The sequence below is a fragment of the Coloeus monedula genome (assembly GCF_965178545.1).
Source record: "Coloeus monedula genome assembly, chromosome: 3".
Taxonomy (NCBI): domain Eukaryota; kingdom Metazoa; phylum Chordata; class Aves; order Passeriformes; family Corvidae; genus Coloeus; species Coloeus monedula.
The window spans coordinates 35719498-35745872 of NC_138783.1; the positions used below are offsets into that span (position 1 = coordinate 35719498).

Genomic DNA, 26375 nt, shown 5'->3' on the forward strand with positions numbered 1-26375 from the left:
GAGTGATGGGAGGAAGAAGTGTAGGGTATGTCCCAGCCATAGAGAAAGCATTACTGAGTGGAAAGTTATAAATTTGGAGGATAGAAAGAAAAGGAAGTAGAGAAGCATAACCTATAGGTAAAAATCGAAAATTTATTGTGGTAAGGGACATGGAGCTGGATTGACATAGCAGGAATTGGTGTGTGGGAGTGTTAGAGGTAAAACAAGTGGAAAAAAGATGAGAAAATGTATAGTTTATTCTAGTTAAAGCAGAGAGCAGGTGATAAAGAAAATTATGGGTTTGCCATGAAAGGATTGGATTAATTTAGTGATTAATTAATTTTAAGAAAATTCTAGGAAGAGCCCAGAAAGAGAAACAGAGAGATGATATTATTGGTGTCCTGGAAATGGAAGTTGGAGAAACTTTCAGCAAGTGCATCTGGACAAAGTTTACACAGAAATCTGAGGATTCTGGATCTTATTTATTCCTGTGCTGATGTTGGGTCATCAGTGCATCTGCTGTTTGTGAAATACTGCAGACAGATCCTCATACGCAGAGAAAGAGATACTATTTAAACAAATGCTGAACAAGTTGATCAGTGGCATTCCAGTGAGTGGTGCTCTGCTTCTCTTTGTGATAAAGTAACACAGCTGAGCACAGTTTTTGGCTCTTTTAAAGTAGTCCAAGTGGTTTCATAGTTGAATTGTTTTTCAGTTGCATAAACCAGCTAAATCTGGGTTTATTTTGGCTATATTGTTGTTTATTCCTACTAGTCAAGTATGAAGGTTGCATGTAAGTTGCACTCCTAAAGCTTGAAATATTTGGTCTAGGAGCATGCAAAAATGCTGAAACACGGACTCAAAAAGAAATCCCTCAGGATCTAATGGAGAAATGAGTATCAGTGCTCTTCAGTCAACTTTAATTCCAGATATTTGTATGATTTTTTTTTTACAGGGTGGAAGTCATAGTGATTCAAAGTATCACAAAGTCTTCATGCTCTGCAATATTTAAAAAAACTCAAAGCTATTAGCCTCATTTCAGATATCTGGCACACACAGAGAGCAAAGTAGATACCGAGCTTGGCAGAGATATGGCACAGTATAGAACAAATATTTGATGTCAAGACCCCTCCAATATCACTTTCCATATACACTAAATTTGTTATTGTTTCAAGCTTTGTGAGGGTGATAGGTGGATGGATGAAAGAAAGAGGAGTGAGACTTGCTGTGGCAAGAGAAGAAACAACAGCAGAAGGGCACTTTTGATCTGCGCTTTTGCTGATCGTGTAGTTTTAACTTTTTGCTGAAGGCAAACTGGTAATATTGTAAAGGAAGGTACTTGCATGCAAGAAATGCTCTGACGCTGAGCATTCCTAAGTGATTTTTCTCACCAGCTTATCAAATGCTTTCTGTACAAAATTGCTGATGTATCTGAGTTGTTACAGATGTCTCAAGAAATACCTTGTGCCAGATGCAATTAAATGAGGGAGGATACTATGAATAATGTAGGTTGAAGGGTGTTTTTGCTTTGTGGGGTTTTTAGAGTAACGTGCAATCATTTGTCATTAACATAACTTGCAACTCTGAGAACTTATCACCCAGTGCTGTTACATTTTATAAAACATTGTGTACCAATTCAAAAATATCCTTTAAAGTGAAAAAGAAGTCATTGTCGTCTCTTCGTTTGTAATTCTGTGAAGTTATAGGTATTTAACACATCTCATTTGTTTCAGCAAAGCATTATATTTGGCTGCATAGTTTATTCATCATAGCACAAAAAAGTGTTTTCTGTTTGAACTTACTCAACTGACATTTCATAAATTGGACCAGCTGCCACCTTTTCTTCTCCGTTGGGAACAGTTTCATCTTAGTCAAAAGATGGAGGCAATCCAAAATGACGAAGGACAGGTGAATTTACATTTAGCAAATTCACATTTTAAATCCTTTGAACCTTTCAGTTGTAGTAAAATGAATTTGACCACTCCTTCCTTGTCTTTTTAGATAATTTAAATTTTGTTGTGTGCTTTCATGTAATCCTGAGTACTAATATTATACAAGGACTGCCAGGATGTTAAGAGTTGAGCTATTCTTTTAGCATATTAGTGAAGTTAGGAATAATTGGATTTTTTTTTATTTTTCTAACATTTCAGAAGTAATCTTCATCACTGAAAATGCATCAAGTAAATGCTTGAAACACTTGTTTTCCAGGATTGCTTTGTCACTCTTGCTTGTACCTCACTTCTGGGGTGACCGTGGCTTTGATTACAGCAGCAGCTGGCAGGAAATGTGTATTTATTGACTACGGGTGTTCAGATTCTCCTTTTGTTCCTTGTGTTTTGTCACCTTTTAAGTTGACAGTGTGCTAGTTAAGGTAAAACTGTTGCTTAGTTCCTTCTCTCAAGCCAAAAAGCTGTAAGCACCAGGCTACTGTTTTTGTTAGAATAGTAAATGGTTTTATTTTCTTGTTTTTTAAAGTTACTGTTGGAACAGCAGAAGTACCTTGATACTTATTTTAGATTGGATACTAAGAAAAAATTCTTTACAGAAAGGGTTGGCAAGCTCAGGAACAGGCTACCCAGGAACGTGGTGGAGTCACCAGCCCTGGAGGAATTTAAAAGGTGTGTGGATGTGGCACTTAGGGACATGCTTTAGTGGTGGACTTGGCAGTGCTGGGTTAGTTGATGATCTTAAGGGCCTTTTGCAGCCAAAACATCTGTGATTCTGTGAAAATGCCATTTGAAAACTCAGAGAGAAGGATTTTCCTTCTTGGAAGCTGCATTGAACTGAAGCTTAGGATTGTAAAGTGCTCCTGCCTTGTGGAGGGCAAAGCCCCATTTTGGGATGATGTTCTGAAGCATATCCTGATTTCCCCAGGGAAGCATCGAGAACCCAGTCATTGCTGCCTGGGTGAGGGAAGAGCAAAAAAGACAGAATTTAGTCCTGGCTGGAAAGAAGTTGGAAGTACACACTTACAGCAGAATTTCTGCTTTTGCATGGACAAACTCTCTCAGGTGATGTCTTGCCATTTGCTGTAGTTGATAATTTTTGTAATTCTGTCACAAGTTAAGCCTTTAATTTTAGTGCCAACAAGAAACAAGTCTTGTCTGGTATTAATTTAGACATTGAAATCAACTCAGTAGTGTTTTCCCTGGAGCTGCAGTTCTAATGTAACACATTTCAAGTTTGAAGCTCAATGGAGAGTCCTGAATCCCTGCTTCTAATAGTGGCATTTTTGCAACTGTTTCGGCCTACATCGTAGCATTGGATTTTGTCAAGATTTTGTTTGCTTCTTCTTCTATCAGGTCATGTGGTATTCCTTGGTAAGTCCTGGCTCCTGTTGTGGGATGGTTTTTTTCTCCTATTTTGTCATCTGGGTTTAGGAGGAGAGAATCTTCTGTAGCTTCTGCTTCATTACTGCCTGGATCTTAGTGGTAAAATAAGGTAGAAAGCAAAGAGCTTACATCTTTCCCATTTCATGGAGGGCATACTCAGATGGAGCTCATGCAACGTTTGTTCTTTAAATGTGGCCTTCACCTTTGCGCTGCCTCATGGTTTAAAGCCAGGCAGAGTCGGCCCCTTGTTCTCAAAGTGACACTTGGGATATGGCTGGTGTCACAGCGTGGATGGTCAGGCAGCACAGATGCACTTGGTGACAGTGACAGTAATCTGGCTTATGAAACTCAGGAACAAGAACTGAGATCAATGGATTTTTATCCTTTAGATTTTAAAGGGCAAATCTCAAAGAAAAAAGCTAATCATGTTAGTTTACACTTGAAGACAGTGCGCTGGAGTGAGAAATGGGGTTTGTTTTTTTCATGTCCTTTCAGTAGGCAATCCTTAATGCTCTATAAATGGCAATAAAATGTAGCATTCTTGGACACTTGATGGCACTTACATTTTGAACTTATCTTTCAGAAATATCTCAAAGGAAGGAAATAAATCATAATAAAAGAGGATTTATGGAGTCAAAGATTTGCATAACTAGAATATGCTGGTCACTCATTCTGATCTCTTTTTCCTTTGACGGGTTAAACTGAGAGCTGAGAAATAGCTTTTATTAATTCTAAGCTCTTACTAATGGTTTTTATTTGCTGTATATCTAGGTGTATATAGGCATGTGTCTGCAGAAACAAAAACTCCAGGCAAGGAATAATTAAAACTAACGAAGTCCAGTTTTGAATAAGAATCTAGAAGAAGAAGTCTTGATTTCTCTTCTCAGAAAACTTGTAACTGTTCTTTAACCTTGTTATATGTCTGCTTTTGTCTCATTCTCTCAGCATCCTTGAGGTACAGAAGAGTTCAAGAACTGCCAGTTGTATACTAGGGTGGTAAAGGCAGTGTAAATGTAGTAGTAGCAAAAAGCCAAGCTTTCAATTAAGATGTCAATAAAGTTAATATAGACTACTTGAAGTACAGTCTTCTGAGTAGTTTGGAGGAATATGGACACTATTCAAAAGAAATGGGTGCTTTTTATTGCTTGACAGTAATGTTCAGATTTGTTTCATAGGCACCTAAACAGAAGAAAAATTTTACCCTTTCATGAAACGATTGAGTTTATTGTGGTGACTGTGCAAGGAAGTGTATTGTAAGATCAACATTTCCAAACTCCTTGCTTAGAAATGAAATGCAGATGTTTTCAAATAATCAAAGACTTGGACATGCTTTATTCTAGTCGACAAATACTCAAGAAACTTTCCAAAAATTTCATTTTGGAATTCAGAATTAGATGCCATAAATGGGTAAGCTATATACTTTACACATATCATGTTCTGTGGGATAGGCAGTCTGGCAACTTAAACAGGCACTATTGAAATAAATTGCTACTTTTAAATATAAACATTACATAGAATTCATATGAAGAGGGAAATAAGCTGAAGTTTTACTTTCTTTTGAATAGAGCATAATGTAGTCTAATTTGATTAACAGAATGCTTTACATAATTAAATTATGGGCAATCATGGCACTCTGTGAGGATTTTAATAGGTTGAAATTTAAGGTCATTGTCACTGCCCCCACCCTAAATCTAAAGAAGGCATGTTTTAAAATTAGGAGTCGTGTGAACTTAAACATTGCTGATGTCTTCACTTTTAAGTAATACTGTAATAAAGTTAGATCCTGGCAGCTGGCATTCTTGTGGATTGACATGGCTAATTGGCTTTGACATCTTAGCCTCAGGAAACCTCAGCCATCACTTCAGAGCAGGACTTTTGGCAAGAGCTAGAGAAAACATTTAATACTTTGTCTCTTGCTTTCTGTGCAAAGCTGCTTTGCATTTTGAACTTTCCTGTGTGTCTCGTTTGGAACGCAATATAATACTTATCATTATTCTCCTTTAACATGATGTTTTATAATGAATAGCTATCCATTTGAGTTTCTATAATTAGCAAAAGTGTCAATATTACAAATCAGTTTTGAGGTCTATCTCTCAGCCACAGCTGATAGCTTATGCAGATTTTCCTGTAAGAAATACACTAAGTAGTTGACTTTTACAGTTAACTCCTTGCTAGTCAGTAGTAGAGATGAAAGTAATGCTTAGCTTTAGATTCTGAAGAGCTCCAGACACCCATCTCTAGTAGCGTTTCTGATTATGAGAATTGCTGTGGGCAACGATTTGATAGATGAGAAAGATGGGTCAAGAGGGAATTCAAGACTTGCCAGCAGGGCAAATCCAAGTAGTGTTTCAAGATGGTTGAGGATTTTCCTGGTGGGAGGACAGGATTTTCAGAGGTCTTCTGGTAAAAGTGTGTGAGAGCAAGAATCTCCTGTTTTTTCTATTTCGTGACAATTTTAGCAGTCTTCTTCCCTTCTGTCAGATCTTCACATTGTTAGGCAGTCCTGTTTTCCTCCTCAGGCCTTTGAGAAGCACAGGCATTATCCTCCTTTTTCCAGCTTCAGTCGCTGTTACCTGGCAGTTTCTGCTGCCCTCTCATGCTTCTAAGTTAGTCAGGTTTGGGAAGAAGGGGAAGTGGCCCTGCTCTGGGAGAAGTGGGGGGAAGATGCAATCCGAGGACTGAAAAAGTTGGGACCATATGCAAAACTAATGTTTTCTCATTCTGTACGTGGTAAGGTGTAGATAAGGAAACTTCTTTGGAAGGGAGGGATTTTTTCCATTTCCAGCAGTATTTCCCATTTACATGTCCGTCTGCTTCAGAGCTATGCTCAGGATCCAGGTGCTGCTGCAGGAGGGAATGCTCTGAGTGTTCAGTGAAGCAGGTGAAATGCTGCTGCAGGCTTGTCACTCCTGCCTGCCCCAAACCTGGAGTCCTCTGCTAAACCTTGAAAATCAGAGTCCATTGGAGCGGGGCATGGCAAAAGTGTGTTTGAGGCAGAGGGTTATTAATGTCTCTGCTTTGTCAAATGGTGAGCTGAGGCATGAAAAAGAAAGGAAAAGTTCTTGGACTGGGTTCTTTGCAAGCTCCTAATGGGGACCTGTTTTGGGGAACAGTTGTAATGACCTAGTGTCAGGTACCAGATTTACCAAGAACACACTAAACTTTATGCAGCTTCCTCTTGTTGGAGCACAAAGGAAATGGGGTAAAGGTGTTTGTGTGTAGTCAAAGGTACAGAGGTTGGTGGATCAGCAGAGCTGCTAACTGAGTGCATTGGCTAAATCTGTAAACATCCACTCTGTCTCTCTACTGCCTTGTAACAAAAATGGTAATGTATAGAATTGTGGAATCTTTATTTTTTGAGGTTTCGGCAGTCCTACTTAAAATTGTTCAGTTACTGTGTTGATGAGAGTTGTTGACAGACTGCTTCTTGATGGCTTCTCAGATGGTTTAAGTATTACGTAAACTAGTCCTGGAGTACTGATTTCATTTTGTAGAAGAAGGAATCTTCGTTTCTGTGTTCAAAATATGCAGAATGAAGATGTTTCTATGAAAACAACAGTGTGCAAAGTTTAACTTTATTCTGCTGGTTTGTGATTTGTTTTTTTTTTAAACAGAGCGTTAATCTTGCCATAGAACTGGCCAGTGGAACGAGCAGACATTCTTTCTGATTAACTATATATTACATTTAATTATTATTTTCTGTGCTCCATATGTTTCAGTTGAAATTAAATCCTTCATGTTTTAATTGCCTTTATCCACCTGTAGTATATTAGTGCCAGTTCTAGTCTGATACTGTTCCTGACGTCATTTATAGGATAATGATAATTAAACAGAGCAGCAATTTCAGCCCAGAAATTATTCTGCTCCTTTTGAAACTCTGAGCTGTCAAAATAAAAGTCAGTTGTGCATTTGAATTCCTTAAACAGAGTTCCACAGAAAGTTTTGGAGCAAAACCAGTTTGGACTAAAAATTACAACAAGCATTTTTTTGTACAAAAACGAGTTGTTTTCAAAAATATTGCAGTTAGCGTCTCCGTTTTCACTGTTTCTGTGATGCAAAACAAAAACTGCACCTTTGCACATACAATCTGAAATAACATTCTTATTTTAACTTCTGCATGTTGAAGTATTTTCTGTTAAAAAGTGTTTCTCATGCTATGTATAAAATGGTTTTAAAAGTCTTTTTGTGAAAGAGTAAATGTTTTTGGTTATGTTTATAGTCAGATATAATAGATGTGCTGGTGTATGGCAAATGTTAACACGTGGCTGCTAAAGTTCTTTAAATGATGCTGTTACAGGATATGTCGATTTTTAAACAATGCTGAGACTAAGTTTTTTGGTTGTTTAAACAGTCACTGGTTTGGCATTCAGGGGGAGGTGGTTCATTTGAAATCTTGTCTTTGTGATATGCTCCTTATGCCTCTAATAAGGTTAGAAAAGTGGAGGAGGACAGCTTCTAGCACAGCTTGTAAATGTCAGTCTGGATGGAAGACAGGTCAGCTTGAAAACCATATTGGTGTTGGAAAATAGAAAAAATCCATCCTCGAAGCTGAGCTCTAACAAGGAAACATTGGTAAAGAAAATGTAGAATTTCTTGGTAAAGCAGAAGGAAGTAATTCTAAAGTATCAATCTTCATTTTTTAAATGTGAGGAAAGTTAAAGAAAGAATAAGATTTATTTTATCTACATCTGACTGGTTTTCATAAGGCAGATTTTTGTCTAGGTTTGAGTCCTGTTCAGGTGCGAAACTTGCCAGCTAGTGTCCTGTCTTTAAGACTGGTTCTGTCTTTGGAAGACAAAGTGACTTTCATAGCATTTTTAAAGGAAAATCCAGCGATGAGTGTGACAGTAGAACACTTTCTGAATCTGCTTCTCTCTCTTTTCTACCCTTTCCACACAATGGATCAGTAAATCAGACAATTAGTGACTATGGAAATTTCAGTAGTGCATCACTTAGCATGTCTTACTTACTACAGCATTCTGCTGAATAGGGCTATTTCCAAGGAACTGCATCGTTTGAGATTGATCTCGTGGTCACTTCCATATGAACTAATATATTAATGTTTTTGTAATGTGAGTAGTGTGATTCTTTAAGGAGTTTCCTTCTGGTTCAGTAACCTTTCCCTGTCAGCTCAGCTGCAGTGGGGTGCCTCAATAGCTGCTGCTCTCCTCAGATCTTGAAGACTGCAGGAGATTTTTGCAGACTCAACTGAAATAAGTCTGGAAATGGAAATGCCCTGTTCAGTATTTCTAGGGAGAAGAATGATCTGAAGTGGGAATCAGAAAGAGGGGCTGAATGCCATCTGTTTAAGAACATAAGTTTCTCTATTTAATACCTGGTTTATGTTGACAGAACATTCAATAAACTGGCATATATGCCAGTGTTTCACATGTTTCTGAATTTTGTGTACCTACCATAGTTTGGGTTAAAAAAATTACAGGTATTGGTTTCATTAAGATGTATTAGATTTAAAATTCATAGAAAGTCAATAACTTAATTTAAAGTGTCCTGAATTTGCTTAACACTCCTCCAAAATCAAACTTAATAAATTGTCACCTTTGGATATTTTAAAGTGTTAGTGATTATACTATTTTTCAGTTGCAAATTTCTTAATCTTGAAAAGTTGTGGTTTATATAAAATCATTCGTGTCAGTAACCTTGGATAAAGTAACTGTTGGCTTCACTCTTACTCAAATTTGCTGGTACAATTTCTGAGACAAAATTCTATTTGGAACATTTAACTTACATAATTTGATGTGTTTTGCAGATCAGTATGTTGAAAAAAGGGTCTTTAAATATCAGTCACATTACAAAAATTTTCAAAGAGTGGATTGTATGACTGTTGGATTGGAAATACACACTTTTTGTATGTGTAAGCTCCTGCCCTACTAGCTGCTTATAAATACTTTATAAACAATTGTATTTGTTTTGAATATTTGCAAATTTAAAATTCTTTAGATGCTTGTATAGGAATGTTTTTGTCAAAGAAGTACAAAAACCTTCCCTGCTTCCTGACACACACACACATACGTACATACATGCATGTGCTGTCTTTGTTTCTATTTTTCTCTTTCTGTTTTTATTAATTAGCAGGAGCTTTACAAATTATGGTCATTATCCCAGATAAAAAATATAAAGTTGTTTTTGGTGACAACAGTTCTTCTAACGCACTGCAATTATCTGCTGTGCAAGAAATGACTTCATGAATAACCCTTTCGCTTTACATTTAAACCCCGATATTCACCATGTCTCTTACTTATTCTGGGCCTAATTAAGACTGCTGGAAGCTGAACCAGGTTCCTGAGCATGTTAAGCTGTGCAAACTGGCCCCTTGAGTCCTGAGCCAGGACCCTGTGCACAATATCAACCATTTTGTGTCAAAATGGATACACTGAACTTGAATATGGGCATTGTTTGCTAATGCTTGCAAATCACACTAAGTCAGTGGCCTTAGGCAAAGCAAGATGTAATGAGAATTCACTGATGTAAATAACCTTGTTGGAGAACTTCGCCATGGTCATAAACAATGAAGCTCTTGGACACCTCCCCCCTCTTCCCAAGAGCAAATCTCTATAGGTTTTCTACTGGATTGCCTGACTGCCTGCTTGTATGGCATTTATGAATCTGGATGAACCAGAAGTTGAAGATGTTTCTGTTTTGACAAATTTTAGAATAAGGCTTCTTACTGATTTGCTAAGAAAGGGCACTAATGGGCACAAATAGGTAATTTTTCTCTCAGAATTCCAGCTTATGTGTAATGTAGCCTGTGTATTCTGCATGTAGAGACTCAAAGAATGTGTGCCAAGCCAGAAGGATTATATTTGGATTATATTTGGAACTTTACTGAATGGAGTTACTGCAGTCTGTAGTTTGAGCAGTAGCTCAAAGCAAAGTCAGATTGAGTTGTGTTAAACAGTATTCACTCATGTTAGAGGGGGTTGGAAGGAAGCCTCAGACACAGGTCAGGGGTATGGAAAACCTTAAACCTGTGCAGTGAATTGAAAATACAAAGGTGGTGTGTGGAGCAGTATTAGAAAACTCCAGCTACAGGAATTTCACCACTGGGTTAAGAGGAAGGGCCAGCATAACAGTCTGTTGGTAAGCATCGTGACCTTCAGCAAAAGTAGATGATTGATTACTTGGAACTTACTGATTATGTAAGATCAAACAAACTATTAGGCACTAAAATGAAGAAAATGAGCAAGTTGGCGTTTTGCAATATTCTAAGAAACAAAACTGGTAGTTTATGGTAATGTTTGTATTTTTAACATATTTTTTCAGTTTGTGGGTTATCTTGTGTGCAAAATCATCAACAGATTCACAGATTCACAGAATGCTCTGAGTTGGAGGGGACCCACAAGGATCATAGGGTCCAACCCTTCAGTGAATTGCCCATACAGGGATTCAGCTCACAGCCTTGATGTTTTTAGCACCATGTTCTGACCAACTGAGCTCATTGTACATGTGGATCTCACACTATAGGCATATCTAAATTAAGTCATAATACCATGTATCTTTTTTTAGCTGTAGTACAGATGTTGTTCTTTTCACTTTTTTCAACCTGCCAAATCTTCTGCACTGACTTCAGTGCACTGTATTGAAGTATTTGCAAAAATTTGCAAATGTAGTAATTCTCCACTGGTCTATGGTCGTTGTTGTTACGTACTCAGTTGCACAGTATTTATCTTGTAGCAGTGTTCAAAACATTGCTTTAAATTTGGACTTGTAATTTCAAATGCAGAGAATTAATTAACCTGTTACTTCAATGGTACTTACCTGTTGCTCAAATAAGATAAATAGGAAGTCTCCCTGATTAGAGGTCTTTTTTTGTTAATGAAAGCAAGTTTGCAGAGTATATTTGCATTACCTATAAAACCCATTAAACTTTTATGGGTATACCAGGAGTTTACAGGTCACTTGAACAGGTGATTTGGAGAAAAAATACTTGGCAGGTTTGGTAACAGTGTTAATACTGAATTTTGAGGAAGCTCCTGGAATATTTTTAAATAATCACCCAATATGTATTAGATTAATAAAACAATGAGAAGAAGTTCATCTCACTAAAACACATTAACTCTGACAGCTTCTGTGCCATTTTATTTTCTCATGAGGCATTTTTAGCCTGGTTATTGAAATTAGATTTATGAATGTTTAGATAATCATGAATGATGATCCTTGAGATCAGCATTCAAGTCTTAAATAGCAGCTTAGTTGTTTACAACCATCTGCAACTCCCAACAAGATGCAGACTGCTGTAAATATATTATGAGCTTCTGGACACTGCTGGAGGTGGTGAGGCTACAATGAGAGAAGGTGAGCTGCTCTTTTGTACCAGTTGTCACTGAGCAAAGCTGGTAGTTGACTCCCTTTGTTGCTGGATTGGTCAGCAGTGGCATAGGTGACAGAAAAGTGAAAACAAGCAGAAACAGAAGCCTGTGAATTTTCCAACGTATTATGTAATGGCTAAGGAAGAAAATTGAAGATGAGAAAAAAGGAAAAGGGTAAAGCATATTGTACTTTGTGTGCTTATCTTAAAAACTTGGGACTTTTATTTAAAAAACCCCAGCATTTAGGAATTTTTAATATGGATAGATTTTCCTTTTATAAAGCAATCTGGAAAGTTTAAAGACTCGTAAGATGTGTCATCAGAAGAAAACTGGAAAAATAAATTGGTCAGAAAAAGGGCAGTAATTCACAAAGAGAATACCAAGATTGTTTGATTAAAAAATTGATAAAATATTCCTGTCCTGCAGGTAGAAAACTCAGAAATTGTATATATCTTTATGATGAACTTAGAAGCACAGAATCTTGTATTTCTTTAATTTCTTCATATTAATAATTTTTATACATCCGTGTTCACTAGCTCCATTTTTTGTTCTTCAAATTCAGCCACAGAATTTTAGATTGGCACTGTAAAAGTGAGGTTCATGCAGATATGGCTAAACTATGGGGAAGAGCACCTATTGTCATTGTCATAAACCCTCTGGGAAAGAGGAAACTGGGAAGACAAGTTTTTGCTATTTATAGTTTGTCTAAGATTGTAAAAATGAGAGCTGGTTCTAAAGTTTTCAGAAGCCTCATGACACTGTTCCATTGATGAAGTGGCAGTAATGCAATGCATGTGGGGAGAAAACTCCTCTTTTATATATACAGTGTTGGAATATGATTTTTTCACTTAAGAAGTTGAAAATATGAGGAAAATGTCAGTTCCACATTTTGTAGCTATTAAACACCCCCATTTCCCCTACTCCCTTCAATTTAATATTAAGGGTGATTGGGAAAGGAGTAGAGGATAAAACTGAAAAATCATTATCATGCCACTATGTAAATCATGAGTGCGCTGACAGGTTTACTGCTGTCTGCAGTTCTGGTCCTCTTTAAAGTGTAATAGAAATAGGGAAAGTACCTCGTGGAAAAATAAAGATGCAAGGGTGTTGAAGAACATGTGTAAGTGGAGGAGCTAAATTTGGTAAACCTGGCCTGGGGGAGAATAAGTAGGAGACAAGTAATGTAAAATTGTGTTTGTATGAAGAGCAGGATTTGTGATGAATTATTTACTTGTAATGCTGGAATGAAGGGATGCCAAAGAAAATTGTTAGCAGTTCAAAATAAACTGAGGCACGCACATGCAAAGCTACACCGGACAATTAGGATGCCAAAAGCTTTCTCGTGGGCTGCAAGAGAAATTGTGGGAAAAATAATACATGAAGGCAATCAAATGTGGAGATCCTATATGTTGTTCTTGCAGCTGTGCCCTGGAATTTGCTTCAGTATAGCAGAGAAAAGTATTTTTCAGGCACTTGTTGCTGGTGGTTTTTCAAAACCAGGAATTGAGGTGGCGGTGTTGTGGACCTCTTCTGGTATGGCCCCTTCTATGCTCTGGGGTCTAATGCAGGTATTTCTCCTTCGGCCTGTGGAGTGGGAATTCAAAGACTTTATATATCTACATCTGGAGAGGCAAGTCTTGCTCCTCTTGCCAGTTCAGCTCCAGCAGCAGGAAGGCATTTTGCCATCTGTGTAAGCTGAGGAACGATTACCACTGTTAGCTGGGTGACCTGCTGGACCTCCAGGAGTCCATTGCAGAGCTTGCTGAAGCACATCTCTCCCCTTCCCCCTGCCTCGTGGTGTGTAGGCTCTTACCTGCATATTTATTTTTCATTATCCTAGCTATCCATCGAATAATTAATTGAGCATACATAAGCAGGATTTTCTCTCTATGCTTAATTCTTAATTCTTCTTACCTTACATAAAAAAACCCAGGCAAAACAGGCACTAAAGAAAATGCGGGGAAGCCACATGGCTTTTGGTACTTTGGAGCGTATGTGGTGGAATCCCTGGACAAACTGTGTGTGTCTGTTGCTAGCACCCAGTTACACAGAGATGGTGCATGCTTGGGGGGATGTAGCTTATCTTACCAAATCCTCTGTTAGTGTATACGAATGGGGAAAGTACTCTCTTCGGCTGAGCTTGTGTCCCTGACAAATGTGGGAGTCTCTGTTCCAGTGGATGGACATCGGGGAGTTTTTAGCGGTATGATTAATAAGACTTCTATAACATTGATTCCATAGTTTTGTTTTACTTTGTCAAATAAAGCAGATCTCTTCCCCTTCCCACCTCACTAGTTTAAAAGCACTTGGACTCCTTATTTGTCATAGAAAATATAGGCAGGGGTGATATTTTTCAAGAAGAAATATAGAGAAATACTGGATGGTTTTAGAGAGCTGTATATACAATTGTGAGTTCTGCCTGTAACTCTGTTTATTCTCCATTATCTAGTGAGAAACAAACCTTCTGGAGGGGTATTTCTTTTTTCAGGCTGGAAGGATGGAAAGGATGTTGACTTTGTGACTGAAGAAAGGAGGAGATAGCTTCTTTTATGGTGCTTTTGAATCTTGGCAATTTCCTCAGGTTACTTTTCAGTGGGAAGATAAATATGCTGTATATGCATATTTATTTTTGATGTAAATGTCTGAAAGTATGGAACATTTTTTTAATCATAATAATATGCATTTCCTAAATAATGTTAACGTGAAATGGAATCATCTGGCAATTAGGGCTGCTACATCTTTCAAAAGGTTAAATGCTAATTTTAGCGAGAGACTTAAATAAAATACATTATGTTAACGTTTCCCTTAAGTAATAGATACATCTTTCCATGACATATCTGATTCTTTGGTAATAGTATTAAAAGTTTCCTGATTTTAATTGAGAATGGTGAAAACGTTAGGCACTATAAACTTCTTTGTATAAGAACTTAGAAATAAGGGAGTTCTTTTGATTTTGATGGGCTTGAGCATCTTTTCCATATGGATTCAATTCACATTTTTATCGGAATGTGGAAGTCATTACTCTGACATTTGAAACTGAGGTAGCAATAAAAAAAATTATCACAAACAAGACAGCAGACACAAATGATTTTGTGTTTATTACCGGGTGGCCCTTTTGAAACTTTCCCAAAGTTAATTGGTTCCAGATATTTGAGAATTAAAATTGTATTGTGACAAATTTATTTCTGGTAATATTTAACTCGAGTCTTCTCAGTAAGGCGGCTTAAACAAACAGAAAAGTTGTCAACCCACTCATGTCTGTCTCCAGTTTTTGTTGTAGTAGCTTTAATCCCAGTGATTTGGTTTAATAAAGACCACTGAGAAAACAAACTGGTGGTGACTGCACTGCTCTTGTAAATTATTTATCGTATCTCTAAGGTTTTACTGTGGCGTAAGTGCTGCTGTGTTAACTTAAATTGTTCACAAATATGTCATGTTGGATTAAATGCCTGTGTAGAGTTTATGTGTGCCTGGGAGCAATGCTTCCTGCTGTCTGGTGTGGGATTGGTGTGTGTGTGCAGCTGGGGGCACACAGACCTGCCCCTGCTCTCGTGGTGAGTGACCAGAGCAGGCTAAAACACAAAACCTGGGGTTTCATGCTCTACTTCCAGTACAGCAGATGCTGGTTTACACAGGGCAGTCTGTCTGAGTGCTTTGTGGTTGTAGACATTCCGTGAGGTCTTGGGTATGGGTCAGTGATGGGATGGCTTTGGTGCTCACCTCAAGTGTGTCAGGAGCCCAGGGGCTTTGCCTGAGGGAGGCAGGAGCCCAGGGCAGGGTGCGTAGCACCTCATGTTGTTCTGCTTATGATTTGGTATGATGTATTTTCTGTACAAAATACATCACTTTTTCAAATATTTGTAAACAGGACACAGTGTGGCTAAGTAGCATCTAAGTGCGTATTCCACAATTGTCATATATATGTCATATGTGTCTTCCTGTACTGTAGTGGGCTCTACTGCTATTGCTGTGTTTATTCAGTATATTTGTTGAATATTCTTATGCTGGTATTGTATAACACTACCTTTGTTTTTTCCATTTTAAAATTAAACTTGGGCATGAAAAACATTACTAAACCAAACTTACCTTAGTATTTACTGTACCTATCTTATCAATATGTACCTCAAACCTTTTTTTGTTTCTATAGGAACAAGCCTTTTTTCAGATTTCTCAAACTTCTATTACGGGTCTCAAATTTTAATCTTGAAAGGTTTTTAACATCTAGGGTTAGAAATGCCTAAAGCTGTTTCTGACAAGTAATGAAAGTCCTGCAGTGGCAAAGTCAAAAGTGGAAATTGCTAAGAGTTAATTAAGTTTCTCTTAATGAAAGGATCCAATTTGTAGCTCGGTATGCCAAGTTCTTGGAAGACAGTATTTTTCCTCTTAGAGATTGTGAGTTATCAGCTGTGACACACTGGGAATAAGATACACATTCAAACCCCCACATTTATATGTATATTTAAACTTAAAAACCACACCTGGTGAAAGGGAAGAGAAAGCCTTTGTCCTTCTGTATGTTTTCCAGAATTAGCAGTAAGTAAAAACGTTAAAAGGAAATGTTAGATTTGTGTAGGCATGGGTTTAATTAATACAAGTCTATGTTCTGTAAGTGCTGTGTTAGTAAAATTTATGAAGGAGCACTACACTGCATTAGAGTAATTTATGGCCCAAATAAATGTCAGTTGCTACGGTAAACTAGCATAGAAACAGTGTAACTAGGATAAAAAAAGTGAAGAACTAGAGTAAATTGCAAACATTGTAAGAATAGTGATACAATTCTTTCTTTATATTCACCCAAGCAAGTATGAGTTCGTTTACAATATATTTATTAACAGTCTCAGGCTAATAAAACAACACTTACGGAGCAATTTTGGACACTTTCCAGCTCTCTGTATTGTACTGTGACAAGTTAGGCCAGTGCTTTTTTTTTATTTATTAAGAAAAAAAAGAAGGAATCTGTATTCCTGGCTCCTTTATAAGGCTGTTAAATGTGCCATTTGGCATTTCAGAGCACTGCTTTGCATTGTGCTCAATTAGTGCGGATGAAGCAATCGCAGCACCAGTTTCAGAAATGTGCCTAATTACTATAAACCACTGAGGGATCCATTCATTCTGCGTTTCTGGCTCTGTGGGTGCCAGCCACAGAGACTCCAGCAATTTCTGAAGCCTAATCCTGAGTCACTTCTCCATGTTTCTGTGGCACTTGCCTTTTGGAACCTGTAATGGGGTCTGGCTGTTTATGACCGTGCATTGCTCCGCCTCCCATCTGTAGTATATTCTGGAAATGAGACCTTGGTGCATAGGAAAGGATTGAGAAAGACTCTTCAGCCCTTTCTACAAACATACACACACTTCCCTCCTGAAAAAGGAGGTGACATTTTATGTTTTATTTTAAATTATTCTGACTGCTGCCATAGAGAGCCTTTATTAGTTATGAAGGCTATGGATCAATTTTTGGAATAGGATTTACTTGCAGCCTGTACTAGCCATTATGATTTTAGCCATTAGTAGCTAGTTTGATGATAGCCCTCTTTCAGCTTGATGACAAACCTTTCCCATTAACCTTTTTTGGATGCTTCTGGCTGATATCTTATTTTTGAACACCTACTGCGCATTTAAATCCAGACCTAACAAAGATGAGTGTTGGCTACCGACTTCTGTAAGACCTGTATTTGACACAACAAATCCACACCTCACTGCTTTAGTTGAAGCTGTTTTATTCATATGCTTTTGTAAAATGGTAATTCATCCTTCTGTCTTTCTGCTGAGTGAAGGAGTTGGCTGCTACCAGAAAGTGATCCTGTATAGATGCTTGTGTAAACATAAGCCTGGAACAGAGCTGTCTTGGAGGAGCATCTTAGTGTTGACAGTTCATGCTGACAGTTCTTCTGATGTTTTGATTATGCAGGTCATTTAAATGCCAATGAAGCCCATCCATTTTAACACCAGGGGTTTTTTTCTGTACATTCTGTCAGTGAAGAGGTGAGACTTTAAACATCTGATAGATGAGAGGGAAGAACTTGTAGTGAAGACCTGACCTGATATATGGTAGTTTAACTTATCATGTTGCTAGCTACTCTTAAATGTTTGCAAAACAGAAGCATCCTTTTTTCAGCCATGTTTTGAAAGCTTTCTGAAGAGCTAGCCCAACTGAAAGTGTCTGATTTATGTTTTTGTTAGAGGTTTTTACACTTATTGGGATTAATTTGCTCATTTGATGGGGAGCACAGTGTGTTTTAAGGTCAGTTGATTATCTGCTGTGGTTTCTAAATTGTTTTCAGCATTGCTACATTCCTTAGATAATTCCTTGTTCTGTAATTGTGTACTTGTTGTAATTTATGTACTTTTCCCTCAAGAAGCATGAGCTGTTATTTGGCTGTGCTAATGTACAGGGTGGTTAAATGAACATGCCTATCCATGCAATCCAGTGCAGTTTATAGAACAGACCCACTACACGTATTTAGTACCATTAAACCTTGCCAGGAGTAACTGTACGTTTTGTTCCCGGTAAAAGATCCTCTCTCTTGTTATTTTGTACTTGGTTAAAGTGTTTGCTGTAAATTTTAAACTCTCTATAGTTTTTTTAAGTTCATTATATTTTTTAAATAAAGAGAATAGGTAAATGTAGAGTGAATAAACTGGTCTGGTGAAGGGATTCTGTTTGTCTATCCCTGAGGTAGGAAGCAAGCAAGACTTTGAACTATATTTGAATTGAAATTTAAGCCATCTCCTCATTACCTTTCCATTGTTGTGATACAGCTCTACATCACTTGGAGTAGCTTAGGGCCATGCTGCAGTTTCTGAATTTGGTAAATCTATCAGTAGATGTACTGGTAGTGGCTCCTGTGTGATCTGAATCAGTGGCCTTTAACTGTGCAATCACTGTCTTTTCCTTGGGAACATTGCTCATTGCCAATAAAAGATTATAGATGTCTTGCAGATTAGCAGCTGCTCAGTTTCATAACTGTAACTATTGGTGTGTTTAAAACTTCTGTAAAATACAGGTTATCAGTTCCTCCATTGGCTTTTCTCGGATGCTTCTCAGCTGCAGTCTCTAAATACTTCACAGTCTCTTTTCTTTTTTTTTATTCTCATGAGTTAACTCTAAGTGGCAAATATGGTAACCATTTTTTGCATGAGAAGTAGAATAATAGAATTATTTATTTGGATGGTGTTCAAAAAGTATTCAATAACTTGTTTGATTCAGTGTTAGAAAGCTGAGGCATTTGTCCTTGACTGCTTCCAAATTTCTTGGGTTACATTTCTTTACCACATTGGAATTGGAATTGTTCTGTATGTTCTCAAGGCAATGTATGGAAATAACTAAGTCAATATTCTTTATGACTTTTGGGAGGTAAGTGAAAAGTATTTTTCCTCTTTTGGATGAGGAATTGCCATGGTAGTACCATCAGGAGTGGATTTTTAGGATCTCTTGATTGAGGGTCTCCCACCCTTGGGAAAGAAGACCACACTACCTAGTTACAGAAGAATCCTCTGTGTTTCAGTTGTCTTGCCTGATGTCAGATAAGAAAAACAAAAGCTAGAATCTGGCCTTCCTGTGTGCACTCCACTCGTTTTACCAATAATCTCATTGTGTTTCCTTGTGATTTGCCTCCCAAGTTTTAGAGAAAGAAGGAGAGGGGTTTTACAGACCCAGCATTGATTGCCATGTAGTTTCATTTCCTCCTTTTACTACTGTCGAGCAACCATCTGAATTTTGATGAAAGTCTTATATCCCCTGAGACAACCCATACATGAAAGTAGAAATCAAGTCCCATATTTCTTGAATTAGAGTAGGCTACACTTTTTTCCCTATACAAAACCATGCCCAATAATTGTTAGGATGACAAAGTTAGTTGGCAGCAATTACCAAATCACTGTATGCCAGGCAAGAATATTGCATAGTACTGAAGTCAATTCACTGCAGTAATTTTGGTGACTGCAATGTCATCAAGCAATTCTGACTGAAAGCCTCTCTGTATCTAATGTGTTTCAGGACATGAAGGTTTTATCCAACTTCATTTCAGGTGGCTTGAGTCCGAGTCTGACTCATGCCTTGTTTTTTAAGGGCATTTTACTAGTTCAGCTTGCTAGAGGTGCTTTCTTCTGCTTTGACATTTGTTGTTTGTCCTCTGGTCCTGCAACTGGGCTGGATGTAGTAATTCATCCATTTCAGGGTCAGGCCAGCTACCTTCACTTAGTGGAAAACATTCAAGAGCAAGAAGGAGGAGTATCCATCTGGCATGACAGAGAAGCAGAAGTGAAGTGTTTTAGACTTACGCGGTACATGGCTAAATACTGCAGATTTGTAAATTTAGAATTCCTAAGCTACAAAATTAGGTGTGGTGAGTTCTCATACCTTTTGTTCAAGCAGATTTGACAGATTTTACTACTTTTTGCTGTTGTACATGTGCACAACGCTTTAATGATTGTGGGTGGGTGTTACTTCAAACCTTGATTTATTTAAAAGCAAGGCTTGTGGAGTACAACTGCAGCATGGCCTCTGTCAACAGCCTTAGTGTTGAGACATGGCCCTTCTGATAGTGTATGTGAAGGAGAAGTGTGGCTTCCTCCTGAGATTGGTCTTGCGATAAGAGCTTCCTCCTTTTCTTAAAAAGAGAAAACGGCATGCATGCATGCTTTGCTGTGGGCCTTGTACTGCTTGGCAGAGAAGGGTGATTCTTAGATGCTGGAGGGACTGTTGTGTCAATTTTGAGGACAAAGTGCTTGGGAAGAAGAATTCTTGCTCGTTCAGTTCGTCTGAAATGGCTTCACTTGCAAACTCTGAGTATTGTGCAGCCTGTGAGTGAGGGTTTCTATTAGTTGCTCAGGGCCAAAATAAGAACAGTTTTCTTGAGAACAGGAGGCATTCAACCAGTGCTTCTACCAGTTCTCAAAATATTGTTCTAAGTGATGAAATTTTTAGTTCTCCTTAAAAGAAAAAAAAAGTTGATTAAAAAATGATTCTGAGTCCTACATTACATTTGTAGTTAATTACCATTCCCTATATAGTATATGGCTTTCTGAGTTTTCTTGCTGATTATTTTATATAAACTGGTTTTAATCACAATCAACATCTGATTTAGTTAACTGTTTTTACAGTTAAAGATAAGAGTGTGTGATAAAAAAATCACAATTTTTTGTTAGGTCATTACCAGAATGTATTCTTCCTCAAAAGCAATTTAGCTGTTGTCTAGCATCAGTAAAACTTTTCCAGGCAGAGTAGGGAGGCATTTTTATAAGCTGCCCCAAAAATGAAGTAGAGTTAACTTGTGTATTCTGTTTCTAATTAGTTCTGAAAGATTGTGTGACATATATGCATTTAAACAATAAGCTTGGGAGGTAAGTTGAGTGTCTCATTCAAAGTCAGTGTAATCTATAGTACTGTTTACACCGTGGTCATGATAAATCACTAGTTTGAAAATGTTTTTTGGATTTAATTTGTATTAGTTTAGCTCATAACACTGTGGGTAAATTACAATACATGGAAACAAACCAATTGAGACAAATTTTTGTTCCATTTGCAAATACAGAGAGCAACTACTTAAAATTGCTACCAGTGGGAAATGTAAAAGGTGAGGTAATCCCCTAAAGAAAAAGAGCCCTGGTTGTGAAACACATTAAATGTAAATCTTGTAAAACTTGTAGGGAATGTACTGAAGTACTGAATTGAACCCACTCAGAGTTCATGCTAACAAGAAATTCTGGTCAATGAAGGCAGATAAAAGAATTGTAAATGACTGTTTAAATTAGTCTGGAATTCCAGAACATGTGCTTGGATAATATGAAATAAAGCTGTCTAAATATGCAGCTCTCATTAATTTACTGGTTATAGTGAATGTCTGTTACAAGATCCGAGGCTGCTGGAATAGCTTGCTGGTGTTTAAATCTCTGCCGTTTTACAGGGGTTAGAATGGAGAATAGGGATCCAAGGATCTTTCGATTTTGCTCTCTGTTGTCCCAATAACTCACTGAGGAACTGCAGGTGGACCATGAAAGCTCGCCTCAGTCTTCTTTAACTTGTGTGGCAGAAGAGTTTGGCTTCACTTGTTTATAATAGCTTGGGAATGAATTCTACAGGAACATCCTTGTTGCCATGTCACACACCCTGTCTTCTCGTCTGTTGACTTTCCTTCACCAGTGCTCTTAAGATGAAGAGGGTGAGGTGCTACAAAATCATGGCAAAGAGTCAAAATGGGTGAACAGGCAAAGATGTAGTAATAAGTGTAGGATGATCAACGAGGCCAAGTGCATTGTCCTGCCTGTGGGTTGGGGCAGTCCCAAGTACAAATGCAGACTGAGCAGAGAATGGATTGAGAGCAGCCCTGGAGAGAGGACCTTGGGGCTTGTGGTGGATGAGATGCTCAACATGACCTGGGAATGTGGGCTTACAGCCCAGAAAGCCAGCCTCATCCTGGGCTGCATCCAAAGCAGCGTGGCCAGCAGGGTGCGGGAGGGGATTCTGCCCCTCTGCTCTGCTCCCGTGAGACCCTTCCTGGAGTGCTGTGTCCAGCTGTGGAGTCCCCAACATAAAAAGGAAATAGACCTGTTGGAGCATGTCCACAATGATGGGAGGGCTGGAGCACCTCTCTTATGAAGACAGACTGGGAGAGTTGTGGTTGTTCAGCCTGGAGAAGACTCCAGGGAGACCTCACTGCGTCTTTCCAGTAAGACTTAAGACAAAGATGGGGACAAACATTTTACAAGCATCTGTGCTGACAGGACTAGGGTCAGTGGTTTTAAACTGAAAGAGGGCAGGTTTAGATTAGATGCAAGAAAGAAATTCTTTGCTGTGAGGATGGTGAGGCACTGGAACAGTTTGTCCTGAGATGATGTGGCTGCTCCATCTCATGGAAGTCTTTAAGGCCAGGTTGGATGGGACTTTGAGGAATATGGTCCAGTGGAAGGTGTTCCTGCCCATGGCAGGGGAGCTGGACTAGATGGTCTTTAGAGGTCCTGTCCAAACCAAACCATTCAATGATTCTATATAGTGTTGGAGTTCATTACAGCTCTGAACTCAGGGCAGCGTTCCCCTTTTATCCTGAAAATTTGGTGACTAAATCAAGCCCTGTCAGACCTGCTGTATGTTGTTTCTCCAGCAGCCTTTGGCCAGGCAGCAGCAAAGTTCTCCATGAATCAGTTTCGAATGGGATAGAGATGGAACATGATGAGTGCTCCTTCTCAGCATTTTGGAGCTGAAAATGAAGATTTTGCTGCCCCTAAATCCTGGGTGGGGGGCACTGACTATACAAGCAAATGTGCTTGTATATTCCTGGTCTGGCCAGACTGGTCTTTCAGCCATTATCTTTTCTGCTATCTGGCAGCATTACTAATCAAAACCAGGTTTGACAGTTGTCATGTGCTTTCTGCAGGCTGGCTTGCAGCTGTTTGCTGTCCTTCTGCTGTGTGATTGGAAAGAAGGAAGGTTTTAGTTGGCTTCAGTGGATCATTTCTCAGATGCAGAAACCTCTGCTCCATGATGATGGTGGGGCAGGCTTGCTTGGACCTCCTTTCTTTGGCATTTCTGTCAAGGCAGTGGAGATTAAATGACCTATTTCTCCAGTTTCCCATGCTGGCTGCTGGCCTGATTTGTGGGTAATTCAGTTCATGACCATTATACTGCTGGATTTTTTTTTTTTTTCTGGCTTCCTGATACTTTGTTAATTGCAGGGTTGAGCCCTTCAATCCTTTGTGAAGAGAAAGCTAGAAAAAGGTGAAAGTCAGTTACAGGCTGGGACCAGGAATCCCAATGTAAATACCAAGCATTTTTTGGGAGGGGGCTGGGAGGAAGGAAAGGGAGAAAAGCAGGTAGAGGAGAAGTCAGGAAGAAAAGCAGTTACCATGATCTTGGCAAATGTTAGAAATATCACAACTGCAGACTACTGGGCTCAGATTAAGATAAATATAGACAAATGCTTTTATTTCATCCTCCTAGCAGCACATATTGTGTGATTATTTCCTTGCTTGGTTCATTTGTTAAGCATGTGTTCTGCAACTTTAAATTATAAAGCTCTTTCAAGGACAGGCTGAGGTTTCTGAGCAGCACTGCAGCATGGATCAGGATAGTTTAGTTAGGTCGAGGGTAGAGGTAAATTAGTTCATAAGGTAGTTTATTAACCCTGAAAGTGCACATTTAGGTCAATGAGCAAATGGAATTTGTAAATGGAATTGAAGTTACACTGAACTGTGTGTAAATTTGAACCTATGTTTACATGACAAATCTGCAAATGCTCTCTGAAATGAGAAAGACAACTCAAAAAAAGTTACTATGCTATTAGTCTTGTTAGTTTTAATACTGGTTTATTTTTGCTATATTAGTGATGAGTTTTGCACATCTCCAAACCTCTGGTTAGGGAATCAACACACATTTATTATTTAAGAAAGAAGAATGTTTCCATATAGTACTTTTCCTTATAAGATACATGGCCAGGTGTGTGCTTTGTTTGCACAAAGGTTGAGTAAGTAACCAGAGGAGAGGGAAATAAAGTAATTATAGAATGCAAAGGTGCATGTGTGGTGCAATGTATTCTGAAAGCTGAATTTGGGAAAAAATTAGAGATGTTTTGGAAAATGGATACAAGGTTTTCATGAACTCCGTAAAATATGCTTTATCATGGGGTTTAAATTGTTTAGTCTTCAGAGAGTTCACAGTTAAGTTGCTTTTATTGAAGGTAAAGGCAAGAAATTATTTGGTCTGTTTTAATTGGTGGCTGGAAAGAGCTTGTGTCTCGCAGGAGTCAAATGTAGGCTGATCTACTCGTACAAATAAGGTTGCAATAGTTCAGTAATGAAAGCAGAGACATTCAGAGTCATTCAACAAAGTAAAAGATGGAGGTACATGGAATTCACATCTGTACGATGGAATTAATTGAATTTTCTGTGGTTTTTCAGAGACTAGGAATTTACATATCCGTCTTTTTAAAAGCTTCAGTTCAGCTTCAGTATTGTATTTTAACATGTTTAAAAATATTTAAAATCTATAAAGTATATAGAATAGCAACACATTCTATATTGGTATTGTAATTTCATCAAAAGTTGTAACAGTAATTAAGCTCCTCAGTTAAATCTGTTATCTGGAGTAAGGTTTAGATGCCGACAGTTGCTTTAAACTTGACTTTTTGTGGACAGAATTCAGGGAAAAAAATTCAGAAACTTCTGTGTTTTCCTATTCATTGTTGCTTCTAAATCTTACCAGATCTTTTTTTTTATAGCAATCGTTCTTGTTTTCAAAAGTTGTGTGATGGTTAGCTACTAGGGGCTATAACAATAGTTCATATATAATCAAGTTGAAAGATTGTTATTAATGATTCTGGATAGACTGTCAAAACTCTTTTTTCATGTAATTTGCTTTTCATGAAGAAGCACAAATTTTACAGGCAAGAGCTGTCAGCTAGCTATTGTATCCAAGATCAGAAAACCTAATAGGAGTGAAAAAATGTCTTTTGTGGTATTCCATCCTTTCTTATTCTTATGAACAATTTGCACCATTTTAATTTTAATTCAGTTGGGGTTTTGTTTTGGGTTTTTTAATGCGCATTTAGAAATAGATGCCAAAAATTGTCAGGTGATTAAAAAGTATACATTTCTTAATTCATTAACTTGCGTGATCAATCTCTTCACTGCTTGCATTTGCAGTTTTAGCTTTGGTAAAACAGTAACTATTCTGATGAAGTATTATGTGAGACCATTTTATTTTTGTGAATACCTAGAAAATCCAAAACATCTGGAATCTTAAGCAGTATTTCTGTTTTTCCTACCACTTCTATCAATAATACACAATTATCTTCCACTTTAGTTCTGGTTCATACAAGTGGTTTCTCTTTTTTTTTTTTTTTTAAACCCACTTGCAAAGAATTTGATCAGAAGCAACTGCTTTGTTGGAGTGGGAACAGTTGGTCATCTTTGTCTGGAGATGACATTAGAGCTTGCACGGTGTTACAGAGTGGTAGGGTATGTTAGGCTGCTGTTTCACCTCACATATAATGTAACACACGACACATCCTTTATAATGACCAACAAGTTTAGGATTCAGTAACAATCATCTTGGCAACACATTTGTTTCACACTGAGGTCACTAAAACCAGGTGTTGATAGTTTGCTTTCTTACAAACCTCTGACTCCTGTCGCTGAGTAGATGGCTTATTCACAGTGAATTGAATGCAAATAAATCTCAAGTTTTTACAGCTTTCTAAAAAATCTGATTATACTGTAATATTTAGTGAAAAAACAGTTAAAAATTAGTTGGATTCCTAGTCAGCAGTTTCTTTGAGAATAGTATAATTATTTCTTAAATGGAGTTATGCCTTGTTTGATTTGCAACAGAGCAGTACTCTGCATATTTTTAGCAGATTTAATACAATGAAATAAACCTGCCGTTTCAATATACTTAATAACTTTTAACACATTATTTAAAATTATTAAAGACATTTGAGTTCAAAGGATTTAAACTTAGTATTGAAGCAAGTTGTATGCAGATATTTGGCAGCCTAAATATTGACTATTATTATACTGGTTACTTTGGGAGATTTGAAATTACATACCAAGAACATGCCAGGCAAGATGTGTTCAATAAACTGGATTTTAGTCAAAGTAGATTTGATGTCCTGTAGGGATCCTTTTGCTCTCAGCAAGATATTATCATATATAGAATTTCAGAAAGTATATGAGGTGTGCCAGAATATTGTTATTTTTACCTTGCTGTTGTGGGATTCTTCATGCAGCTTTTTTTTCCTCTATT

The 26375-nt window shown here is 37.8% G+C and overlaps 1 protein-coding gene across 1 annotated transcript in view; it reads left to right on the forward strand.

Moving 5' to 3' along the window:
- The window catches only part of TMEM135 (transmembrane protein 135), a 160862-nt gene that overhangs the window by 38565 nt on the left and 95922 nt on the right, over window positions 1–26375 (forward strand). The gene's annotated exons all lie outside the window — the stretch shown is intronic.